At 65.4% G+C, this 12865-nt stretch overlaps 1 protein-coding gene across 2 annotated transcripts in view; it reads right to left on the bottom strand.

The window, feature by feature from the left end:
• The window catches only part of usp37 (ubiquitin specific peptidase 37), a 56339-nt gene that overhangs the window by 42472 nt on the left and 1002 nt on the right, over positions 1-12865 (bottom strand). The window contains exon 1 of one of the 2 annotated variants that reach the window (XM_072580017.1): positions 822-1184. The exons of the other annotated variant lie outside the window; for it this stretch is intronic. The gene's annotated coding sequence lies outside the window, so the exon portion shown is untranslated. Of the gene's footprint in view, positions 1-821; positions 1185-12865 lie in introns of those variants that run through there. 2 annotated transcript variants of the gene reach the window in all.

Here is a 12865-nt window from a genome sequence, read left to right as displayed (position 1 = left end):
ACTTATAACAGCAGACAAACCAACAGCCACTCTCAGACAACAACTCACCAGAACGAAGGACCCGATGCCCAGCATGAGCAAAACCAATGTAGTGTATAAAATCCCATGCAAGGACTGCACAAAACACTACATAGGACAAACAGGAAGACAGCTAACGAGCCACATCCACGAACACCAACTAGCCACGAAACAACACGACCAGCTATCCTTAGTAGCCACACACGCAGATGACAAGCAACATGAATTCGACTGGGACAACACTACTATTCTAGGACAAGCCAAACAGAGAACAGCCAGGGAATTCCTAGAGGCATGGCACTCATCCACAGACTCTATCAACAAACACATTGACCTGGACCCAATATACCGACCACTGCAACGGACAGCTGGAACTGACAACTGGAAGCGGCAGAGACAAACCACCACAAATACCGGAGGAAACATTACAGAAGCGCTTCACAGGAGGCTCCCAAGCACCGAGGATATCACCTAGACAGGGGATGAAACACAAATTCCCAGCTCGGCGAACACAACCACAACAGCTTTAGTACTATTTTATGTTTCAGATAAATATTTATATTTGAATACACAGGAACCTCGAGTATCCGAAGGACACGGACAGGGAGTATTTCATTGTTAATCGAATGCCGGATAAAATAGTTAGCCAAGCACCGGGACCTTGCAATCGTGTTCAGACAATCAGAAATTCGGTTAAGCAAATGCCGGATAATCGAGGCTGCTCTGTATTTCCTGTTCACACAAATCTGTTTAGATATTGACATCATTTTATGATTCGGGAAATTCCAAACTCCAGAAATTACTTTGGGGTACGGTGGCTCAGTGGTTAGCACTGCTGCCTGACAGTGCCAGGGACCAGGATTCAATTCCAGCCTTGGGTGATTGTCTGCATGGAATTTGTACATTCTACCAGTGTCTGAGAGAGTTTCCTCCGGGTGCTCCGGTTACTTTCCACAGTCCACAGATGGGCAGGTTAGGTGAATTGGCCATGCTAAATTGCCCATGGTGTTCAGGGATGTGTAGGCTAGGTGCATTAGTTAGGGGAAGTGTAGGAGAATGAGTTTGGGTGAGTTAGTCTTCGAAGTGTTGGTATGGACTTTTTAGGGCAAGGGCCTGTTTCCACACTGCAAAGATGCCATGATTTGCTTTCAGCATTCTGAGCTGGACAGGTTTTAGTGCAAGCGAAACCAAAGGGGCGAGGTGCCCACCCGATTCCCATCCTCCCAAGGAGTGAAGTAGCCCCCCACTATCCCTCTCTCCTGGGATACAGTAACCCCACACCCCCACACAGAAGCTCCACTCCCCCGACTCTCCTGGGTTACAGTACCACAACCCCTACCTGTGGTACAGTACCCCACAGCCCCTCTCTCCCAGGATCCAGTACCCTACACCCACACTCTCCCAGGGTACAGTACCCCATCTCTACCCCAGGGTACAGTACTCTCCCCCCCCCACTCTCCCAGGGTACAGTACAGCTCCCCCAGGATACAGTACCCCCCCCCCCCCACTCACCCACGGTACAGTACCCACTCCCCCAGGGTACAGTACACCCCACCCCCACCTCCCCCAGGGTACAGTACACCCCCCATTCTCCCAGGGTGCAGTACACCCCCCTACTCTCCCAGAGGACAGCACAGACCCCCCCTCCACTCTCCCAGGGGACAGCACACCACCCCCCACCACTCTCTCAGGGGACAGTACCCCCCCCCTCACCCCGAGGATACAGTACACCCACCCACTCCCCCAGGGTACAGTACCCCCGCCCCCAACTCTTCCCCAGGTTACAGTACCCCAACTCTTTCCCCCCCCCGCGTACAGCAAACCCCCCCCCCACCCAACTCTCCCAGGATACAGTACACCCCATCTCTCCCACCGACTCTCCCAGGGTACAGTACACACCCCCTACTCTCCCAGGGGTACAGTACACCCCCCCCCCAGGGTACAGTACACCCCCCCCCCCTCTCCCCCAGGGTACAGTACACCCACCCCCTCTCGCCCAGGGTACAGTACACCCCCCCCCCCTCTCCCCCAGGGTACAGTACACCCCCCCCCCTCTCCCCCAGGGTACAGTACACCCCCCCCCCTCTCCCCCAGGGTACAGTACACCCCCCCCCCCCCTCTCCCCCGGGGTACAGTACACCCCCCCCCCCCCTCTCCCCCGGGGTACAGTACACCCCCCCCCCCCCTCTCCCCCGGGGTACAGTACACCCCCCCCCCCCCCTCTCCCCCGGGGTACAGTACACCCCCCCCCCCCCCTCTCCCCCGGGGTACAGTACACCCCCCCCCCCCCCTCTCCCCCAGGGTACAGTACACCCCCCCCCCCTCTCCCCCAGGGTACAGTACACCCCCCCCCCCCCTCTCCCCCAGGGTACAGTACACCCCCCCCCCTCTCCTCCAGGGTACAGTACACCCCCCCCTCTCCCCCAGGGCACAGTACACCCCCCCCTCTCCCCCAGGGTACAGTACACCCCATCGCTCCCCGTGGGTACAGCACACCCCCCCACTCTCCCAGGATACAGCACCCCCCCCCCCCCCCCCCCCCGACTCTCCCAGGATACAGCACCCCCCCCCCCCACTCTCCCAGGATACAGCACCCCCCCCCACTCTCCCAGGATACAGTACACCCCATCCCTCCCCGTGGGTACAGGACACCTCCCACACGCCCCCAGGGGACAGTACCCCGCCTCCCCAGTCTCCCAGAATACAGCACCTCCCCCCCCCATTCTCCCAGGATACAGCACCCCCCCCACTCCCCCAGGGTACAGTACACCCCATCTCTCCCCGTGGGTACAGTACATCCCCCCCCACTCTCCCAGGATACAGTACGCCCGCCCCAACTCTCCCGGGATACAGTGCACCCCCCCTCCACTCTCCCCGGATAAAGTGCGCACTCCCCCCCCGCCCCGGATAAAGTGCACCCCCCCCAACTCTCCCAGGATACAGTGCACCCCCCCTCCCACTCTCCCAGAATACAGTGCACCCCCCCCCCCCCACTCTCCCAGGATACAGTGCACCCCTCCCCTCCCACTCTCCCAGGATACAGTGCACCCCATCTCTCCCCGTGGGTACAGTACATCCCCCCCCACTCTCCCGGGATACAGTACGCCCCCCCCAACTCTCCCGGGATACAGTGCACCCCCCCTCCACTCTCCCCGGATAAAGTGCGCACTCCCCCCCCCGCCTCGGATAAAGTGCACCCCCCCCCCAACTCTCCCAGGATAAAGTGCACCCCCCCCTCCCACCCTCCCAGGATACAGTGCACCCCCCCCCCTCCCACTCTCCCAGGATACAGTGCACCCCTCCCCCTCCCACTCTCCCAGGATACAGTGCACCCCCCCACCTCCCAGGATACAGCACACCCCCGCCCACTCTCCCAGGATACAGCACCCCCCCCCCCCCCACTCTCCCAGGATACAGCACCTCCCCCCCGACTCTCCCAGGATACAGTACACCCCATCCCTCCCCGTGGGTACAGTACACCTCCCACACGCCCCCAGGGGGCAGTACCCCACCCCCCCAGAATACAGCACCTCCCCCCCCCATTCTCCCAGGATACACCACCCCCCCACTCCCCCAGGGTACAGTACACCCCATCTCTCCCCGTGGGTACAGTACATCCCCCCCCCACTCTCCCGGGATACAGTACATCCCCCCCCACTCTCCCGGGATACAGTACGCCCGCCCCAACTCTCCCGGGATACAGTGCACCCCCCCTCCACTCTCCCCGGATAAAGTGCGCACTCCCCCCCCCCCGCCCCGGATAAAGTGCACCCCCCCCCAACTCTCCCAGGATACAGTGCACCCCCCCTCCCACTCTCCCAGGATACAGTGCACCCCCCCCTCCCACTCTCCCCGGATACAGTGCGCACTCCCCCCCCCCCGCCCCGGATAAAGTGCACCCCCCCCAACTCTCCCAGGATACAGTGCACCCCCCCTCCCACTCTCCCAGGATACAGTGCACCCCCCCTCCCACTCTCCCAGGATACAGTGCACCCCCCCTCCCACTCTCCCAGGATACAGTGCACCCCCCCCTCCCACTCTCCCAGGATACAGTGCACCCCCCCCTCCCACTCTCCCAGGATACAGTGCACCCCTCCCCCTCTCCCAGGATACAGTGCACCGCCCCCCTCCCACTCTCCCAGGATACAGTGCAACCCCCCCCTCCCAGGATACAGTGCACCCCCCCCCCTCCCACAATACAGTGCACGCCCCCCCTCCCACTCTCCCAGGATACAGTGCACCCCTCCCCTCCCACTCTCCCAGGATACAGTGCACCCCATCTCTCCCCGTGGGTACAGTACATCCCCCCCCACTCACCCGGGATACAGTACGCCCCCCCCAACTCTCCCGGGATACAGTGCACCCCCCCTCCACTCTCCCCGGATAAAGTGCGCACTCCCCCCCCCCCCGCCCCGGATAAAGTGCACCCCCCCCAACTCTCCCAGGATACAGTGCACACCCCCCTCCCCAATCTCCCAGGATACAGTGCACCCCTCCCCCTCCCACTCTCCCAGGATACAGTGCACCCCCCCCCCTCCCACTCTCCCAGGATACAGTGCACCCCCCCCCCCACTCTCCCAGGATACAGTGCACCCCCCCCCCTCCCACTCTCCCAGGATACAGTGCACCCCCGCCCCCCCCCACTCTCCCAGGATACAGTGCACCCCCACCCTCCCAGGATACAGTGCACCCCCCCCCACTCTCCCAGGATACAGTGCACCCCCCCTCCCACTCTCCCAGGATACAGTGCACCCCCCCCCCACTCTCCCAGGATACAGTGCACACCCGCCCCTCCCACTCTCCCAGGATACAGTGCACCCCCACCCTCCCAGGATACAGTGCACCCCCCCCCCCTCCCAGGATACAGTGCACCCCCCCCCCCCTCCCACTCTCCCAGGATACAGTGCACCCCCCCCCTCCCACTCTCCCAGGATACAGTGCACCCCCCCCCCTCCCACTCTCCCAGGATACAGTGCACTGCCCCCCACCCAGGATACAGTGCACCGCCCCCTCCCACTCTCCCAGGATACAGTGCACCCCCACTCTCCCAGGATACAGTGCACCCCCCCCCCCACTCTCCCAGGATACAGTGAACCCCACCCCCACTCTCCCAGGATACAGTGCACCCCCCCCCCCCCCAGTCTCCCAGGATACAGTGCACCCGCCCCCCCCCACTCTCCCAGGATACAGTGCACCCCCCCCCCACTCTCCCAGGATACAGTGCACCCCCCCCCACTCTCCCAGGATACAGTGCACCCCCCCCCCCCCCCCCACTCTCCCAGGATACAGTGCACCCCCCCCCCCCAGGATACAGTGCAACGCCCCCCCCCCCCCCCCCCAGGATACAGTGCACCTCCCCCCCCCCCCCACTCTCCCAGGATACAGTGCACACCCGCCCCTCCCACTCTCCCAGGATACAGTGCACCCCCGCCCCCCCCCACTCTCCCAGGATACAGTGCACCCCCACCCTCCCAGGATACAGTGCACCCCCCCCTCCCACTCTCCCAGGATACAGTGCACCCCCCCCTCCCACTCTCCCAGGATACAGTGCACCCCTCCCCCTCTCCCAGGATACAGTGCACCGCCCCCCTCCCACTCTCCCAGGATACAGTGCAACCCCCCCCTCCCAGGATACAGTGCACCCCCCCCCCCTCCCACAATACAGTGCACCCCCCCCCTCCCACTCTCCCAGGATACAGTGCACCCCTCCCCTCCCACTCTCCCAGGATACAGTGCACCCCATCTCTCCCCGTGGGTACAGTACATCCCCCCCCACTCACCCGGGATACAGTACGCCCCCCCCAACTCTCCCAGGATACAGTGCACCCCCCCCTCCACTCTCCCCGGATAAAGTGCGCACTCCCCCCCCCCCGCCCCGGATAAAGTGCACCCCCCCCAACTCTCCCAGGATACAGTGCACACCCCCCTCCCCAATCTCCCAGGATACAGTGCACCCCTCCCCCTCCCACTCTCCCAGGATACAGTGCACCCCCCCCCCCTCCCACTCTCCCAGGATACAGTGCACCCCCCCCCCCCTCCCACTCTCCCAGGATACAGTGCACCCCCCCCCCCCCACTCTCCCAGGATACAGTGCACCCCCCCCCCTCCCACTCTCCCAGGATACAGTGCACCCCCGCCCCCCCCACTCTCCCAGGATACAGTGCACCCCCACCCTCCCAGGATACAGTGCACCCCCCCCCCCACTCTCCCAGGATACAGTGCACCCCCCCCTCCCACTCTCCCAGGATACAGTGCACCCCCCCCCCCCCCACTCTCCCAGGATACAGTGCACACCCGCCCCTCCCACTCTCCCAGGATACAGTGCACCCCCACCCTCCCAGGATACAGTGCACCCCCCCCCCCTCCCAGGATACAGTGCACCCCCCCCCCCCCCACTCTCCCAGGATACAGTGCACCCCCCCCCTCCCACTCTCCCAGGATACAGTGCACTGCCCCCCACCCAGGATACAGTGCACCGCCCCCTCCCACTCTCCCAGGATACAGTGCACCCCCACTCTCCCAGGATACAGTGCACCCCCCCCCACTCTCCCAGGATACAGTGAACCCCACCCCCACTCTCCCAGGATACAGTGCACCCCCCCCCCCCCCCCAGTCTCCCAGGATACAGTGCACCCGCCCCCCCCCCACTCTCCCAGGATACAGTGCACCCCCCCCCCCCACTCTCCCAGGATACAGTGCACCCCCCCCCCCACTCTCCCAGGATACAGTGCACCCCCCCCCCCCACTCTCCCAGGATACAGTGCACCCCCCCCCCCCCACTCTCCCAGGATACAGTGCACCCCCCCCCCCCCCACTCTCCCAGGATACAGTGCAACACCCCCCCCCCCCCCCCCAGGATACAGTGCACCTCCCCCCCCCCCCCCACTCTCCCAGGATACAGTGCACACCCACCCCTCCCACTCTCCCAGGATACAGTGCACCCCCGCCCCCCCCCACTCTCCCAGGATACAGTGCACCCCCACCCTCCCAGGATACAGTGCACCCCCCCCCCACTCTCCCAGGATACAGTGCACACCCGCCCCTCCCACTCTCCCAGGATGCAGTGCACCCCCGCCCCCCCCCCCCTCCCAGGATACAGTGCACCCCCCCCTCCCACTCTCCCAGGATACAGTGCACCCCCCCCTCCCACTCTCCCAGGATACAGTGCACCCCCCCCCCCCTCCCACTCTCCCAGGATACAGTGCACCCCCCCCCTCCCACTCTCCCAGGATACAGTGCACCCCCCCCTCCCACTCTCCCAGGATACAGTGCACCCCCCCTCTCCCACTCTCCCAGGATACAGTGCAATGCCACCCACCCAGGATACAGTGCACCGCCCCCTCCCACTCTCCCAGGATACAGTGCACTGCCCCCCACCCAGGATACAGTGCACCGCCCCCTCCCACTCTCCCAGGATACAGTGCACCCCCACTCTCCCAGGATACAGTGCACACCCCCCCCCCCCAATCTCCCAGGATACAGTGCACCCCCCCCCCCCCCCCACTCTCCCAGGATACAGTGCACCCCCCCCCTCCCACTCTCCCAGGATACAGTGCACCCCCCCTCCCACTCTCCCAGGATACAGTGCACCCCCCCCCCCCACTCTCCCAGGATACAGTGCACCCCCCCCCCCCCAGGATACATTCCCCCCCCCCTCCCACTCTCCCAGGATACAGTGCACACCCGCCCCTCCCACTCTCCCAGGATACAGTGCACCCCCCCCCCCACTCTCCCAGGATACAGTGCACCCCCCCCCCCCAGGATACATTCCCCCCCCCCCCCACTCTCCCAGGATACAGTGCACACCCGCCCCTCCCACTCTCCCAGGATACAGTGCACCCCCCCCCCCAGGATACAGTGCACCCCCCCCCCCCACTCTCCCAGGATACAGTGCACCCCCCCCCCCACTCTCCCAGGATACAGTGCACCCCCCCACCTCCCAGGATACAGCACACCCCCGCCCACTCTCCCAGGATACAGCACCCCCGCCCCCCCACTCTCCCAGGATACAGCACCCCCCCCCCCCAACTCTCCCAGGATACAGCACCTCCCCCCCAACTCTCCCAGGATACAGTACACCCCATCCCTCCCCGTGGGTACAGTACACCTCCCACACGCCCCCAGGGGGCAGTACCCCGCCCCCCCAGTCTCCCAGAATACAGCACCTCCCCCCCCCCATTCTCCCAGGATACACCACCCCCCCACTCCCCCAGGGTACAGTACACCCCATCTCTCCCCGTGGGTACAGTATATCCCCCCCCCACTCTCCCGGGATACAGTACATCCCCCCCCACTCTCCCGGGATACAGTACGCCCGCCCCCCCCCAACTCTCCCGGGATACAGTGCACCCCCCCTCCACTCTCCCCGGATAAAGTGCGCACTCCCCCCCCCCCGCCCCGGATAAAGTGCACCCCCCCCCAACTCTCCCAGGATACAGTGCACCCCCCCTCCCACTCTCCCAGGATACAGTGCACCCCCCCTCCCACTCTCCCAGGATACAGTGCACCCCCCCCTCCCACTCTCCCAGGATACAGTGCACCCCCCCTCCCACTCTCCCAGGATACAGTGCACCCCCCCCTCCCACTCTCCCAGGATACAGTGCACCCCTCCCCCTCCCACTCTCCCAGGATACAGTGCACCCCCCCCCTCCCAGGATACAGTGCACCCCCCCCCCTCCCACAATACAGTGCACCCCCCCCCCTCCCACTCTCCCAGGATACAGTGCACCCCTCCCCTCCCACTCTCCCAGGATACAGTGCACCCCATCTCTCCCCGTGGGTACAGTACATCCCCCCCCACTCACCCGGGATACAGTACGCCCCCCCCAACTCTCCCGGGATACAGTGCACCCCCCCTCCACTCTCCCCGGATAAAGTGCGCACTCCCCCCCCCCGCCCCGGATAAAGTGCACCCCCCCCAACTCTCCCAGGATACAGTGCACACCTCCCCCCCCAATCTCCCAGGATACAGTGCACCCCTCCCCCTCCCACTCTCCCAGGATACAGTGCACCCCCCCCCCCCCCCCACTCTCCCAGGATACAGTGCACCCCCCCCCTCCCACTCTCCCAGGATACAGTGCACCCCCCCTCCACTCTCCCCGGATAAAGTGCGCACTCCCCCCCCCCCGCCCCGGATAAAGTGCACCCCCCCCAACTCTCCCAGGATACAGTGCACCCCCCCCCCCCCCCCAGGATACAGTGCACCCCCCCCCCCCCACTCTCCCAGGATACAGTGCACACCCGCCCCTCCCACTCTCCCAGGATACAGTGCACCCCCGCCCCCCCCCACTCTCCCAGGATACAGTGCACCCCCACCCTCCCAGGATACAGTGCACCCCCCCCCCCACTCTCCCAGGATACAGTGCACCCCCGCCCCTCCCACTCTCCCAGGATACAGTGCACCCCCGCCCCCCCACCCTCCCAGGATACAGTGCACCCCCGCCCCCCCACCCTCCCAGGATACAGTGCACCCCCGCCCCCCCACCCTCCCAGGATACAGTGCACCCCCGCCCCCCCACCCTCCCAGGATACAGTGCACCCCCCCCCCCCCCCCCCAGGATACAGTGCACCCCCCCCCCCCACTCTCCCAGGATACAGTGCACCCCCCCCTCCCACTCTCCCAGGATACAGTGCACCCCCCCTCCCACTCTCCCAGGATACAGTGCACCCCCCCCCCCCACTCTCCCAGGATACAGTGCACACCCGCCCCTCCCACTCTCCCAGGATACAGTGCACCCCCACTCTCCCAGGATACAGTGCACACCCCCCCCCCCCCAATCTCCCAGGATACAGTGCACCCCTCCCCCTCCCACTCTCCCAGGATACAGTGCACCCACCCTCCCAGGAAACAGTGCACCCCCCCCCCTCCCACTCTCCCAGGATACAGTGCACCCCCCCCCCCCCCACTCTCCCAGGATACAGTGCACCCCCCCCCACTCTCCCAGGATACAGTGCACCCCCCCCCCCAGGATACAGTGCACCCCCCCCCCCCCACTCTCCCAGGATACAGTGCACACACGCCCCTCCCACTCTCCCAGGATACAGTGCACCCCCGCCCCCCCCACTCTCCCAGGATACAGTGCACCCCCACCCTCCCAGGATACAGTGCACCCCCCCCCCCACTCTCCCAGGATACAGTGCACCCCCCCTCCCACTCTCCCAGGATACAGTGCACCCCCCCCCCCCACTCTCCCAGGATACAATGCACACCCGCCCCTCCCACTCTCCCAGGATACAGTGCACCCCCGCCCCCCCCACCCTCCCAGGATACAGTGCACCCCCCCCCCCCCCTCCCAGGATACAGTGCACCCCCCCCCCTCCCACTCTCCCAGGATACAGTGCACCCCCCCCCCCTCCCACTCTCCCAGGATACAGTGCACCCCCCCCCCTCCCACTCTCCCAGGATACAGTGCACCCCCCCCCTCCCACTCTCCCAGGATACAGTGCACCCCCCCTCTCCCACTCTCCCAGGATACAGTGCACTGCCACCCACCCAGGATACAGTGCACCGCCCTCTCCCACTCTCCCAGGATACAGTGCACTGCCCCCCACCCAGGATACAGTGCACCGCCCCCTCCCACTCTCCCAGGATACAGTGCACCCCCACTCTCCCAGGATACAGTGTACTGCCACCCACCCAGGATACAGTGCACCCCCCCTCTCCCAGGATACAGTGCACTGCCACCCACCCAGGATACAGTGCACCGCCCCCTCCCACTCTCACAGGATACAGTGCACCGCCCCCTCCCACTCTCCCAGGATACAGTGCACCGCCCCCTCCCACTCTCCCAGGATACAGTGCACCCCCACTCTCCCAGGATACAGTGCACCCCCCCCCACTCTCCCAGGATACAGTGCACCCCCCCCCCCCCACTCTCCCAGGATACAGTGCACCCCCCCCCCACTCTCCCAGGATACAGTGCACCCCCCCCCCCCCCCACTCTCCCAGGATACAGTGCACTGCCCCCCACCCAGGATACAGTGCACCGCCCCCTCCCACTCTCCCAGGATACAGTGCACCCCCACTCTCCCAGGATACAGTGCCCCCCCCCCCACTCTCCCAGGATACAGTGCACCCCCCCCCCCCCACTCTCCCAGGATACAGTGCACCCCCCCCCCCCACTCTCCCAGGATACAGTGCACCCCCCCCCCCCCCCTCCCACTCTCCCAGGATACAGTGCACCCCCCCCTCTCCCAGGATACAGTGCACTGCCCCCCACCCAGGATACAGTGCACCGCCCCCTCCCACTCTCCCAGGATACAGTGCACCACCCCCTCCCACTCTCCCAGGATACAGTGCACCCCCACTCTCCCAGGATACAATGCACCCCCACTCTCCCAGGATACAGTGCACCCCCCACTCTCCCAGGATACAGTGCACCCCCCCCCCCCACTCTCCCAGGATACAGTGCAACGCCCCCCTCCCAGGATACAGTGCAACGCCCCCCTCCCACTCTCCCAGGATACAGTGCACCCCCCCCCCCACTCTCCCAGGATACAGTGCAACGCCCCCCTCCCAGGATACAGTGCACCCCCACTCTCCCAGGATACAGTGCACCCCCCCCCACTCTCCCAGGATACAGTGCACCCCCCCCCCCCCACTCTCCCAGGATACAGTGCACCCCCCCCCCCCCCCACTCTCCCAGGATACAGTGCAACGCCCCCCTCCCAGGATACAGTGCAACGCCCCCCTCCCACTCTCCCAGGATACAGTGCACCCCCACTCTCCCAGGATACAGTGCACCCCCCCCCCCACTCTCCCAGGATACAGTGCAACGCCCCCCTCCCAGGATACAGTGCACCCCCACTCTCCCAGGATACAGTGCACCCCCCCCCACTCTCCCAGGATACAGTGCAACGCCCCCCTCCCAGGATACAGTGCACCCCCACTCTCCCAGGATACAGTGCACCCCCCCCCCACTCTCCCAGGATACAGTGCACCCCCCCCCTCCCACTCTCCCAGGATACAGTGCACCCCCCCCTCCCACTCTCCCAGGATACAGTGCACCCCCCCCTCCCACTCTCCCAGGATACAGTGCACCCCCCCTCTCCCAGGATACAGTGCACTGCCCCCCCACCCAGGATACAGTGCACCGCCCCCTCCCACTCTCCCAGGATACAGTGCACCCCCACTCTCCCAGGATACAGTGCTCCCCCCACTCTCCCAGGATACAGTGCACCCCCCCCCCCCCACTCTCCCAGGATACAGTGCACCCCCCCCCCACTCTCCCAGGATACAGTGCAACGCCCCCCTCCCACTCTCCCAGGATACAGTGCAACGCCCCCCCTCCCAGGATACAGTGCAACGCCCCCCCTCCCACTCTCCCAGGATACAGTGCACCCCCCCCACTCTCCCCAGGATACAGTGCACCCCCTCCCCACTCTCCCAGGATACAGTGCAACGCCCCCCTCCCAGGATACAGTGCACCCCCCCCCCACTCTCCCAGGATACAGTGCACCCCCCCCCCCCCACTCTCCCAGGATACAGTGCACCCCACCCCACCCCCACTCTCCCAGGATACAGTGCACCCCCCCCCCCCACTCTCCCAGGATACAGTGCACCCCCCCCCCACTCTCCCAGGATACAGTGCACACCCCCCCCCCCACTCTCCCAGGATACAGTGCACCACCCCCCCCCACTCCCAGGATACAGTGCACCCCCCCCCCCCACTCTCCCAGGATACAGTGCACTCCCCCCCCCACTCTCCCAGGATACAGTGCACTCCCCCCCCACTCTCCCAGGATACAGTGCACCCCCCCCCCCCACTCTCCCAGGATACAGTGCACCCCCCCCCCCAACCCCCCCCACTCTCCCAGGATACAGTGCACCCCCCCCCCCACTCTCCCA

Source organism: Chiloscyllium punctatum, chromosome 10 (assembly GCF_047496795.1).
Source record: "Chiloscyllium punctatum isolate Juve2018m chromosome 10, sChiPun1.3, whole genome shotgun sequence".
NCBI classification, from domain to species: domain Eukaryota; kingdom Metazoa; phylum Chordata; class Chondrichthyes; order Orectolobiformes; family Hemiscylliidae; genus Chiloscyllium; species Chiloscyllium punctatum.
Note: the sequence above shows the minus strand (reverse complement) of the source record. Positions and strands in the feature narration are given on the sequence as shown.